Below are 13,233 nucleotides of genomic sequence, written 5' to 3'. Positions count from 1 at the left end.
AGAATGTTCTTAATTGTCCTTTCTGGGACCAGAAAGATTTTTGTTTCTTAAATGAACTGCATGATTTTAAGAAAGAATTTTTTTTCACTATATTAAAAAAAAAAAGACTTATCAGAGACACCAATCATTTTTTTAAAAAGATTTATTTATTTATTTTAGAAACAGCAGGGAGAGGGGCAGAGGGAGAAGGGGAGAGAGTCATAAGCAGACTTTGCACTGAGTGTGGAGCCCCGTACGGGGCTTGATCTCATGACCCTGAGATCACAACCTGAAGCAAGACCCATGGTCAGATGCTTGACCCACTGTGCCACCCAGGCACCCCTATACTGACAATTCTTTTTTTTTTAAGATTTTATTTATTTATTTGACAGAGATCACAGGTAGGCAGAGAGGCAGGCAGAGAGAGAGAGAGGAGGAAGCAGGCTCCCCACTGAGCAGAGAGCCTGATGAGGGGCTTGATCCCAGGACCCTGAGATCATGACCTGAGCCGAAGGCAGAGGCTTTAACCCACTGAGCCACCCAGGTGCCCCGACACTGATAATTCTTGTTGAGGAATTCTGTCTGTCTTGAGAGAGGATGGAGTGTAGCACAAGTGAATCCAATTCCAGCCCCCAAATATGGAGTTGTACCATTGTTGACAGTTAATGTGTAATTTCTAGGCTTTTGGAAATCCTAAGAGGTCCCATTGACCTCTGTGGTACCTTTAGGGATCTTTAAGAACTTGGGATATGGGAGGGGGAGGAGAACCATGATTTCTTTTAACCTTTTCATTTTACAGACAGGCGAGCAAATGATCAGAGAGGTTAGGCAACCTATCCAGGGTCACACAGCAAGTAGGTGACAGGTCATCCGGCTCTAGAGTCTTTGCTTGTAATCCCTTGCTGTAGTGCATCATGGTCTAGCTATCACAATGGTCTTAAAATTATTCCTATTTAAGGATGAGGAAACAGGGGCGCCTGGGTGGCTCAGTGGGTTAAGCCTCTGCCTTCAGCTCAGGTCATGATCTCAGAGTCCTGGGATCGAGCCCTGCATTGGGCTCTCTGCTCAGCCGGGAGCCTGCTTCCCCCCTCTCTCTGACTGTCTCTCTGCCTACTTATGATCTCTCTCTCTGTCAGATAAATAAATAAAATCTTTAAAAAAAATAAATAGAGATGAGGAAACGGGATCAGAGAAGTTAAGTCACTTGTCTTCCATCACACAGCAGCAAGTGGCAAAAGTGGAATTTAGTACAGTGAGGACTGGATTGCATAGTGTCCCCCCAACATTCGTGTCCATCAGGAACCTCCACACTGGACCTTAGATGGAACTAGGTAGAAGGAGTTAAGAAGAAGTTCTACTAGATTTGAGTGGGCCCCAACCCAGTGACTGGTATTCTTCTAAGAAGAGAAAACAAAGACAGATGCCCAGAGAGGACACACATAGAGATGGAGCAGATCAGATTGACGCATCTATAAGCCAACGAAAGCCAGAGATTTCCAGAAGCCACCTGAAGTTAGGAGACAGGCACGGAATTGATGTCCTCTCAGAACCTCCAGAAGGAACCAGCCCAGCCGACACCTGCATTTTGGGCTTCCAGCCTCCGAGTCTGGGAGAAGATGAATTTCTGCTGTCCTAAGCCCCGCAGTATGGTCATCTGTTAGGGCAGCCCCAGGAAGCAGATGCTCTGGCCATGACAGTCTTGCTGCTTGTCACGGTGTACGCCCCAGCTTATTCCAGGGAGCTGTGGATGTGTGGTGCTCCCTTCCCGTCCCCGTCCCCTCCCACCAGCCTGTGGCAGTGGCCCAGCCTCCTAGTGGCTCCACGGAGCAGGGGGCTGTGAGAAAGGCCGGCTGGGCTCAACTCGGCATCCCGTCTGCTGCTTGCATTGTGAGCTCTCGCAAATTACTGTTTTCAGTTGAAAAGAGGTTCCAGAGAGCTCTTCAGCGACTCAGCAGGGGCCGTGGATGCTCTCGAATTAACGAGGAGAAGCGGAACCTTCCATGACTGATGGCCGCCTTTGTCTTGGCCTGCGGTCAGGCCTGGGAGGGACAGTGGTGCCTCTTGGTCATTCCCAGAGTCTCAGCCGAGGCCAGGTCAGAGTCTCTGGGGTTTGGTCTCTCTGTACAGAAGGGGTCAGGGGATGCTGAATTAGGCTCTGCCGTTTGCAGGGGGTCAGCAGGCTTTTGATGCCCAGGCAGAGGGCCAGGGTGGGCTTCTTACTCAGCCTGCCAGCCTGTCCTTGGTTAACATGTACCGTGGACATCCACTTGGTCCAATCAAATGGGCAGGAGGCCATCGAGGAGTAGCTGGCTTTAGGCTCACTGTGTGTGTGTGTGTGTGTGTGTGTGTGTGTGTGTGTGTGTGTGTGTTAGGGACTGTCTGGGATTTGAACGCCCGTGCCTGATGCTTGATGGGATAAAGTCACTTCTCCCTCTGGTTTCCACCTTAGCCGGGGCCACTTTCCCCTAAGCCTATGTACATACCCATCCAACTAGTATTTATGGTGCCTGGATTTTCCAGGCTCTAGGAAAGCCCTTTCCAGCATTATCTCATTTAACCATTAACAGACATCCTGGCCTGTATTATTGTCATTGTCCCCATTTTATAGATGACCAAAATCAAGGCTCAGTCCCTGGCCCAGGGTCACAGAGCTGGTAAGCCACTCTGTCTTCCGCCAAAGTCCACACCTCCTGACCACAGTGACCCTGGGAGGGTCTCTGCCTTCTGACCACGTTCCTTCCCCGGAGCTGGGCAGTGGCTGCAGGGGTAGAAGCAGATCGTACTCAAGACTGTGCAATGTGGGGAAAAGAGACACATGGGTAGAAGCAGCTCCGATCTGAATCCCGCATGGGCAAATGGAAACTTCAAGCTAAAACCAGGTTGGGGGGTGGGGGGCGGTCAGTGGGTGGGAGATTGGGAACCGTCGGGGGGATAGGGCGGGATTCTGGCTAAACCGACCCAACAGGATTGGTGCTGCCGGTGGGCCAGGGGATCAGACGTTACCTTCGGCGGGAGGAGATGGCGGGGGGTGGGGTGCTGGGGAGATGAGGAGCTCGAGACGGTGTTGAAGGTGATCAGCTACAGAGAATGGGGAAGCTGCTGAGCTGACTTGACAGGATTCTTGCTAAAATTGGACAATGCAGAGACGCCTACTTGAAGGCAAGTTCAGGGAAGGCTGAGTAGAGCTTTGCTAAGCAGAGAATCTCTGTCACTATTTATTCCCCATCTTGTCCTTAAAAAATATTTAAGGCTGCAGTTGCCTTAAGTGGAGTTAGATGATGAAGAGATCGGGCGCTCGTGTCAGACGAGCTCTACCACCCACCAGCCGAGTGCCCCAGTTTCCTCACCCTTGCCTCAGTTTCCTGACCTGTCAAATGGGGACTGTCATGGACCTCCATCCCAGGGCTGGGTGTGGTGATGTGGGGACCGCCAGGTATGGGGTGTAGATGAACACGTGTCCTGGACTGTATCCTCCAAACCAAGGCAGTTTGGGACCACGGGCGTCAGCCCTGCTGCCGTGGGTAACCCATCCCACAAAAGGCTTCGAGCGTCTAGCATACGAATGTGTCAGGCACTGTGGAAGGAGTCAGGGATGGAAGGCGGAGGGATGCCTAGCAGAGCTGGCGTGTATGAATCTTTGTGTGTGTGCTGGTGATTCTTAACTGGGAGGGGGCAGTTTTGCTCCCCTGGGAGACATTTGGCAATGTCTAGAGACCTTTCTGATTGTCACAACTGGCGGAGGGGCGCTGGTAGGTGGAAGTTGGAGTGCTTAGAAACATCCTGCAATGCCTAGGACAGCCCCCTCCTCCCCACAAGGGATCATCCAGCCCCCAGATGCCAAGGTTGGGAAATGCCGACATGTGCACCAGGGAGCATGGTGAGTGTTGTCATCTCTGCACAGAGACCCCAGGGCTCCGTAGGACTGGCAGGGAGCTCAAGCCTGAGCCACCTGCCTTCAGCCTGTGCCCTCTCCCATCAGCTGCCTACAGCCGGATCATCAGGCCTCCCCACAAGTTAATAGAATCCAGGGCGCTAAGACAAATGTAAAAACAAAACCCTGGGCAAATGTGTTTTTATGTAAACACAGCAGGGGATGGCGGCTGCCTGTGGAGGATGTACCCTATGGCTGGTACTTCTCAGAGCAAAAATAACCCTGACTGTTCCTGCTCTCAGAGCAAAGCCTGCGATGAGTGGAGGGTCACATGGGCACCCAGGTGCTCATGGGAGCCGTCCTGCCCTGGCTGGGCCCTCCCCTCCCCCCAGGTGAGCATCCCAGGGGCCCCAAGAGGAGAAGAGAGCAGGCGTTGATTCTCCTGGAAGCCTCCCTTTCTTCCTTCGGAGCTCAGCCAGCAGAACAGGGGGGAGGGAAGCACAGTTTTTGGAGTATCATTTACCTACAGTAAAATTTGCCCATGGTAGTTTATAGTTCTACAAGTTTTAACAAATGCATTCAGCCACAGAACCCCCTCCAGAATAAAGATAGAAAGGAGTTCGTTGCCCTCAAAATTCCTCTGTGCTCCTTTGTAGTCACTCCAGCACCCCCCTCCCCAATCCTAGCCCCTGGCAACGACCAGTCTCTTTGCCTTTGGTTTTTTCCTAGAATGTCCTATAAATGGAATCATACAGCCTTTTGAGTCTGTCGTCTTTCACACAGTGAAATGCCTTGAGATTCATCAATGCCATTGTGTGTGTCAGTAGTGGATCCCTTTTAATGGCCAAGTACTACTCCCGTTTGTATAAATGCTTCCGAGGGTGTCCCTTTACCCTTGAAGGACATTTGGGTGGTTTTTATTTTCAGCAACGACAATGAAGCCTCTATCAACGTTTGCATCCAGGTTTTCGTGTGAGCACGAGTTCTCCCTTCTCTTGGGTCAGTACCCAGGTGTGAGGTTGCTGGGTCCTACATGGACATTTAATCTTATAAGAAACCATCAGATGCCTGCCCAAGTGTCCATATCCCCTTTTGCATGGCCCCATGCCTGCAGGAGTGTTCCGGTCGCTCTGTATCCTCTCTGGCACTCAGATTGTTGGGTCACATGTTGGAGCCCTTCTGGGGGACGTGCTGTGGTATCTCATTGTGGTTTTAATGGAAGTGCAGTTTGTTGGGTTCTCTGGTCCTGGTGCTGTCCCTTAGAGGAAGCTGGACGGAGGCTGGTGATGTCAGTGGTCAAGAGCATGAAGTTTGCACACAGGCATACTCCATCCCTGCTGTCCCACTCATGAGCCCCATGACCTTGGATGTGCTCTGAGCCTCAGTTTTCCCTCTGTAAAAGGGGACAGTGCTAATATTTACAACTAGCTATGCTACATAGTGTGTGTGTGTGTATATGTATATATTATATAATATAGTGTACCCGGCTTGGTAGAAGTCACTGTAGTTATATTTACTGGGCACTCACTTTGTGTTATAAAAGCAGTAAATATAGGGAGTGAGCCAGATTACTTGGGTTCCCATCCTGGCTCTGCTGCCTACATCCTAGCTGTGTGATCCTGGGCAAGCTACAGGACCTTTCTGGGCCCCTGACTCCTCATCTGTACCATGGAGATCAGCATAGTACCTTTTTCGGGGAGGGGGATATTTTTATGAGAGTCAGGTGGCTTTAAAACGTGAAGGGTGGGTTTGCTCTGTTCCACGTTGTTCAGCCGTTCGTGAAGCTCAAGGACACGCCACACTGATGTGTGGTGATAGACCAGGCATGGCTGCTGGAGAGGGGGCGCGAGGGATCCTCTATGGGGTACGGAGAATGTTCCAGGTCTTGATCCCGGTGGGGTCACATGAACGTGGGCACATGTGTAACATAGGATTCTATAGGACTCCTCTGCACTTAAGATGTGCGTTTTTTACCAAAATGTATGCAGGTTCTCTTGTTTTTTTTTGTTTTGTTTTGTTTTTTTTTAAAGCAACAGGATGCCTGGGTGACTCAGTCTGTTGAGCATCTGCTTTTAGCTCAGGTCGTGATCCTGGGGTCCTGGGATCGAGCCCCACAACAGGTTCCCTGCTCAGTGGACTCTGCTTCTCCCTCTTCATCTGTGATCTCTCTCCCTTTCATGCTCCCTCAAAAAAATAATAAAGTCTTAAAAAAAAAAAAAAGAAGCAATGGTAAGACAAAGTCTGAGTTGCTCCAGTGGCTCAAAGGACAGAAATGTATCGTCTCACAGTTCTGGAGGCTGAAAATCCAAAATCAAGGTGTCAGGAGGGTTGTGCCCTTGCGAAGGCCAGTGATGGGGGAAGGTTCTGTGCCAGGCCTGTCTCCTTGGCTCCTACAAAGCCACCTCCTGCCGATGACTTCCCACTGGCTTCCCTCCATACCCAAGACCGATGTCTTCTAACAGGACCACGGGTCATCCTGGATCGGGGCCCACCCTCATGACCTCATTTTATTTTATTTTTTTTAAAGATTTTATTTATTTGACAGAGACAGTGAGAGAGGGAAACAAGCAGAGGGAGTGGGAGAGGGAGAAGGCTTCCCTGCTGAGTGAGGAGGCTCCATCCCAGGACCCTGAGATCATGACCTGAGCCAAAGGCAGACGCTTAACCACTGAGCCGCCCAGGAGCCCTGGTGTGACCTTGTTTTAACTTGATTACCTTTGTAAAGACCCTGGCTGCAAATATGGTCACATTCAGAGGTGTGGGGGTTGGGATTCGAACATCTGAATTTGGTTGGGGATTGGGGTGGACCCAGTTCAACCCATCACCGTGCGTAGAAAGCACTCTTGGAGGACTATTACAGGTGTCACTCCTGTATTCCTCACGGCGACCTGTGAGGGAGTTACGGTCCACTCAGACGTGAAGAAACTGAGGCTCAGAACAGCTCCTTATTCGGCCCCATGTCTCCTAGGTCCCTGTGGGGGGCTGGCATGTGAATGGAGGTCTGCTTGTCCCCTGAGGCTGTGCCCCCAGCCAGAGGATCAAATCCTGATTTGTCCCAGCCTCTTGTAATTACAAATTACCTAGACAGGAAAATTTTACAGTCTGGACCATGGACCAGCAGCAGCAGCTGCCGCCGCCTCCCTGGGAGCTTGTTAGAAACCCACATTGTCAGGGTGCCTGGGTGGCTCAGTCGGTTGAACGTCTGACTCTTGTTATCAGCTCAGGTCCTGGGATCGAGACCCTTCATCCGGCTTTGCGCTCAGGGCAGAGTCTGCTTGTCTCTCTCCCTCCCCCCACTTGCTCTTGCTCTCCCAAATAAATAATAAAATTAAATCTTAAAAAAAAAAAAAAAAAGAAAGAAAGAAAGAAAGAAAGAAAAGGAAAAGCACATTGTCAGGCTCTCCACCCCGGACCTGCTGAATCAGCAACACTGGGGGTAGGGCCCAGTGCCTTCCAGAGGTTTCCTGTGCTGACTCCAGTTTGAGAACCCCTGCTTTGTCCCCTGAGGATCACATCGAAGCACAGAATTGCCTAACTGAATCAGATCAAAAGGGCATGTCAGATCCCAGATGGGACCTAAAGCTTTAGCCCTGGGTGGCCTACAGCTTGTGGCTCTCTGGCCTTGAATGGCTTCCTCGTCTCTGATTTCTGAGACTTCGGGAACCAACTCACTGTTTGAGTAGCACAGAAAAGTTTCTTCTGGTGGGGCTGGTGTTTGTATTTGGGATTCCTTCAGAAATGGTGGGCTTGGGGCACCTGGGTGGCTCAGTGGGTTAAGCCTCTGCCTTCGGCTCAGGTCATGATCTCAGGGTCCTGGGATCGAGCCCCGCATCGGGCTCTCTGCTCAGCAGGGAGCCTGCTTTACCCTCTCTCTCTGCCTGCCTCTCTGCCTACTTGTGATCTCTCTGTCAAATGAATAAATAAAATCTAAAAAAATAAATGGTGTGCTCCAGAGACTCAGTCAGGACTTGCTAGAAGGTTCCATGTCCCAAGCTACAAGTCAACCATGGAGATGAGAAGACTCTGAGGCAGGGTCCCCAGCCCTGAGCAGCACATGTTCCCTTTGGGGGAAAGATATCCAAGAGGCAGTGGTGTCACCAAAAGCCCTTTGGGGCCACAGAGCCCTGGGCTGAAATCCCAGCTCTGCCTCTTGTGAGCTGAGTGACCTACCTGAGCCTCAGTTTCTCATCTGTACAATAGAGAGAATAGCACCCACCTTACAAGATGATGAGCATTTGAAATTCCACACTACAAGCTCTGGAAGCTAACAAAGTGTCATTGTTAGTGCTTGAAACCAACGTAGACCCCAAGATTTCATTTTATTTTTTAAAACTTCAATTCCAGTAGAGTTAACAAAGAGTGTTAGTTTGAGGTATACAACATAGTGATTCGATAATTCTATACGTTACTCTGTGCTCCCTATGATAAATGTACTCTTTAATTCCCATCACCTATTTCACCCTTCCCCCTCCCCTAGACCCCAGGCTAAGAAATCAGGTTGTCCTCTTTGTCCTCTTTGATGGCAGAGGCCCCATCTTCTTTGGGGCGGGGTGGCAGGAGCTCGCTACAGCACCTGGCATACAGCAGACACGCAATAAATGCTTGCTGAATGAAGAAATGAAAACACGTTGCACACCCCAGATGGTGGACGTTTGGGGGAGAGTATTGGGCTCCTGTGGCCCAGAGCAGGGATCCCTCGAGGTGAGGAAGGAGAAATTTTCTCCAGAGATGATGCATTTGTGAAGTTTCTCCAGGACAAGCTCTCACCATAGATAGATCCCCTGGTCTGTATCAGGCCTGGGGGGCAAACCTTGGCTTGGCAGGTGGCTGGCACTCAGTGAACGTTCAATCGCCGAATGAGTGAATCATAGTTTGAATGGGAGGGGGGCAGTGAGTAGGAGCCAGAAGACATTTTAGGTAGTCTTTGTGTTTTCCAAAGGAGAAACTGAAGGCACCCAGAGGACAATCCAGTTGCCTTGGGACACATATGCATAGAAGGAGCTTAAAAGGTTGAGGGGGAGGAGGTAGGAGAGTGAAAGACGAAACTTGAATCGGAATCCTCACCTGAGGATTGCACCGGGCGTCAGTCCTGAGCCCTCTTCCACCTTTACAGCCACCCAGGACCAGCTACATCATTTGCAGGGCCTCCTGGAAAATGCGGATGCTTCCTGTCCAATAATTGCCAAGACTTTCAAGATGGCGGCCATAAACCGAGGGCGGGATCCCACGGGACCACACAGAGAGCATGCCCAGGGAGAGGGCCCTGTGACCACTTCATTTACAGGTGCAGAAACCCCAGCTCAGACAGGTTGCACATTTTACCCGGGGCAACCCATCTGTCTTCGGGTGCCCAGATTCGAACCCACGGACCTTAGCAGTCATCGAGTCTGCTCCTTCATTGTGCTAACCTGTCCCTGAGCACACCCGGGGTGGGGGTGGGCTGAGCCTCTGAGTGCTCTGACTTGCTGTCTGGCGCTCTGGGCAGGGAGGAGAGGAGCTTCCCTGTCCCCCCCCCCCCCCCCCGCCCAGGGACCTGACTGCTCCCCTGCTTCCCTCTCCCTCCCAGGATGGAAGGAGACAGACCTCCCTCCGCCTACCCTAGGGGAAGATTTATTCCTGGGAGTGTGTGGGTGGATGCGTGTTTGTGTGGGGGCTGTTTGTCTAAATTTAAAGCCATCATGCCAGCAACAGCCTATGAATGTGGAGACTGGTGAGGTCTCTCCTTAAGAAGAATCAGGAATAATTTGAAGGAGCAGGTGCCCCCCCCCTTCTAACTTCTGCCCCAGGCGGACCCCAGCCCTCTGGCAGCAGGGGATTGTAACAGGAGATGGGAATGAAGGAGAGCACTCGTGGTGATGAGCGCTGGCTGATAAATGGAAGGGCTGAATCACTTTATCGTTCACCTGAAGCTAGTGTAACACCGTATATTCACTCACTGGAATGATCATCGCAGGTAAGACACAGCTGTTGGGGCCAGACGCCTGTGGGGGACCTCGAGAAGCGGCCTGTGTGTGCCCGTTTTACAAGCTGGGAAAACAGAGCCTCAGAGACGGGCCAAGCTCTACCGAAGTCTTAGGTTAGGCAGAGACAGCTAAAGTAGGATTCAATGATGCCAGTACTTTCCAGAAACCCCGTGCTCTCATCCAAGCCTCGGCTACCTGCTGGACTCAAACATGAAGTTAGCAATGGTTGTGATTGTGTTGAGACCCAGCAGTGTGCCTGGCCCTGTGCTAAAAAGTAGTTTATGTGTGTTACTGGAGCAAATACTTTTTTTTTTAATTTATTTTTTTAAAGGAAGACTCCACACCCAGTGTGGAACGCAACACAGGGCTTGAACTCACAACCCTGAGACCAAGACCTGAGCTGAGATCAAAAGTCGGGTGCTTGACCAGCTGACCCACCCAGGGGTCCCTTGGGCAAGTGCTTTAAAACAACCCATGAAGTGGGGTCACCATTCTTATCCCATTTTACGGATGAGGAGTCTGCAGCCAGGAGAGAGAAATGGCTTCCTCACCTGCTTAGTGCTGGTGATGAAGCCAAGATCCCAACTCAAGTCTCATTGACCTCAAAAATCCGTGCACTCTCCATCTCTTTCTTTAAACCATAGCCAGTAGGGGAAGAAAGAAAAGACGGGCAAAAAGAAAAAATAATAAAATCTCTCTTACACCTACCCTGTGAGAGGTAATGTCTTTATGTACATTGGTGAGTTTCCATCCAGCTGTTTTTCTCTGCCGAAGGGGACAGTCTTGCTCCAGGCGGCTGACCTTCGGTGTTCCGTAATTGCCGAGCAATTTAGAGATGCCTGGAAATATATAATTCATGCGCTCGTCTTTCATCCTGGTCACTGGAAGGCAGCGAGGCATGGCTGTCACCCGGGGAGAATTTCAACCTTGACACGGGAGGAGATGGGATCTTACGGGCTCAGAGCAGAATTTCAGAATCTCAGACCCTGCTGACATTGAAACAGACCCCAGTATCCCAGCACAGAGCGCTAGGCGTCAGGGATCCTGGTGTTGGAGCTTATGATCTCTCTGACGACAGAGCAGTGGGGGAAAATCTCAGAACTGAGCTGTAGAAATGATTTCACTCTGTGCATCCGGAGTCAGAGGGGCCCAGAGTGGTGTTCTGGTCCATTCCTCTATTCTTTTGGTTAATCCCAGGGCACAAGGGGCCATATTTGGTCCCGACGAGAAGCTTTGGTTTCTGGCTTTAGGTGCAACCCTAAGCATGTCTGGGTGTCACCCGGGTCTGCTGTCTGTCATTCGGGAGTCAGGTTGAAGGCTTCCTGCCATGTGCCGTTAATGGGGATGGAGAAAGAGGAGCAGGTCCGTATGCATGCTGTGAGGGAGGGTGACAGGACGGGGGTGTCCGTGTTTATGCATGCATGTGTCTCTTCTTGATGACGTCCAGATGGCGAAACAGGGGACCGAGGTATTGTCCATTTTCGGCAGTGGTTACCTTCATGGGAGGGTACATCTCTCTGTCGGATGCCAGCAGATCCCCCCGGGCAACTGAAGTCCACACCGAAGTCCCCAAACCCCTGTGCCTTCTAGAAGGGGCTCCTTTCCCTCACTCCCAGCTGAGGGGTCTCAGAAGGGGCACCAGCTGCCCAGGCACACTCTCCGGAGAAAGGTCTTCTGGCCTGGAGCCTTTGGGATCAGAGCACTCATCACGCAGAGGTCCAAGATGTCAGAGGTCGGTGGTCTCAGAGGTCGGTGCTGCAGCCAGAGGCAATGTCACAGGGATGTTGTGATTAAGGTTCTGGGTTGGTCAGGTCTTGCTCTGCTCTACTCACCAGCTTGGCCTTCTGCCCAGGTGACTGGCCTCCCCCACTGCCCACCCCGACTGGCTCAGCTGTAAGGTGAGAATAAAGCCAACCTGCCGAATAGAGCCACGGGAGAGAAGCAGTGATGCGGTGTAAGTGGAAGGGTCTGGCACACAGTAGGTGTGCAATAAACAGCAGTTTATACATTGTCCTTTTCCCCCAGGGAGGGCGTCACGGCTTTCAGCTGGGATCTAGGAGGTCTGGGTAGAGTCACTGGCTGACTCCACCTTCCCCTTTGGGTCAGTGAGGAAAGTGGCCTGGGGATTGTGAAAGGTCCTCCCTCCAGCTCTGATGGGCTGAGCGCCTGCCTCTCGGTTCTGCTCTAAGAACAGAGGGGTCAGTGCACTGGGAGGGGAGAGAGCTTGAATGTGAGCAGCTGGGCTGGGGGCTCAGAGACCCCTCCCCCCAACAGACAGACACGTACATACACATCTGCACACGGCATACATGGACCTCTACACTTAAACACACACAACCATACATACAAACATGCATACACTTACACACCCACACCTATAGACATACACATACCTACATACCCATCTGCACCTGTGTACATAGACCTCCACAGCCACACCCACACCCACCCACGCACGCAAACATGCACACACCTATGTACATGCACGCCCACACCTGCACACACACACAAACACGTAGATACAGACATACAAACATACACACACCTACACAGACATATATGCCAACCCATATGTAGAGACGCATGTACAAACATACTTACACCTACACAGACAGACAGACACACACACCCCCCTACATGGACACAGGCACACACATCTCACACATGCACACATATACATATGAGCTTGGGCAGAAAGACGGGGCTGAGGGATTTGGGGGTGGGAGCAAGGGTTCTTGCCAGGGAGCCCTCTGGTGAAAACTCCTCTCCATGGGGCACCTGGGTGGCTCAGTGGGTTAAGCCTCTGCCTTCGGCTCAGGTCATGATCTCAGGGTCCTGGGATCAAGCCCTGCATCGGGCTCTCTGCTCAGCGGGGAGCCTGCTTCCCCTCTCTCTCTGTCTGCCTTTCTGCCTACTTGTGATCCCTCTCTCTCTGTCAAATAAAATAAAATCTCTAAAAAAAAAAAAAAAGAAAGAAAAGAAAACCTCTCCTGGGAGCAGTTGCTCATGGGAGCTGTCCCTGGTCCTAAATGAGAGTGTAATCCACTTTGGCCAGCTGGGAGCCAGTAAGTGTCCATGGATGGACTCTTGGTGGTGGCAGGGAGTTGGGGGTGGGGAGCGCTGGCAGGGAGAGAGGCATGAGCACGGGGAAGAAAGTTGTAGGGCCTCAGGCTTGGTCTGGGAACTGGTGCTACCTGGCCTGGCTGTGTGACCCTGGGGAACCCTTGAACTTCCCTGAGCCTCAGGTTCCTCATCTGGAAACTCTCAGACTTATTCTCACAACTTCTAAGGACTCTTTGACTCTATGATTCTATGGTGGCATAAAAACAATAGTAATAACGATGGGAATAGCTAAAACTTAATGAAGCCTTACTTGGGTTCAGGTTCATGGGAAGCATTGCACATGGATGAGGGTTCTCT

This window comes from Martes martes (genome assembly GCF_963455335.1).
Source record: "Martes martes genome assembly, chromosome: 13".
Classification (NCBI taxonomy): Eukaryota; Metazoa; Chordata; class Mammalia; order Carnivora; family Mustelidae; genus Martes; species Martes martes.
Note: the sequence above shows the minus strand (reverse complement) of the source record.